Source organism: Otolemur garnettii, unplaced genomic scaffold, assembly GCF_000181295.1.
Source record: "Otolemur garnettii isolate 467f Iridium unplaced genomic scaffold, OtoGar3 scaffold00174, whole genome shotgun sequence".
NCBI classification, from domain to species: domain Eukaryota; kingdom Metazoa; phylum Chordata; class Mammalia; order Primates; family Galagidae; genus Otolemur; species Otolemur garnettii.
In genome coordinates this window covers 1,554,576-1,554,856 of record NW_003852569.1, presented here as the reverse complement: position 1 = coordinate 1,554,856, position 281 = coordinate 1,554,576, and positions in this window count along the sequence as shown.

Sequence of the window (281 nt, the reverse complement as noted above, 5' to 3'; positions counted from 1 at the left end):
CCATCAGAAGCAGTGATAATGGTCTTCTTTATCTTGTTCTTCAAGGACATTATGGGACTACATCTACACTAATTGTTTTTATTTTTTATTTTTGGACACAGGGTTTCACTCTGTTGCCTGGGCTAGGTGGGATGCAGTAGTGCCTTCATAGGACACAACAACCTTAAATCCGGCTCGGCGCCTGTGGCTCAAGCAGCTAAGGCGCCAGCCACATACACCTAAGGTGGTGGGTTCGAATCCAGCCCCCGGGCCTGCCAAACAACAATGATAGCTGCAACCGT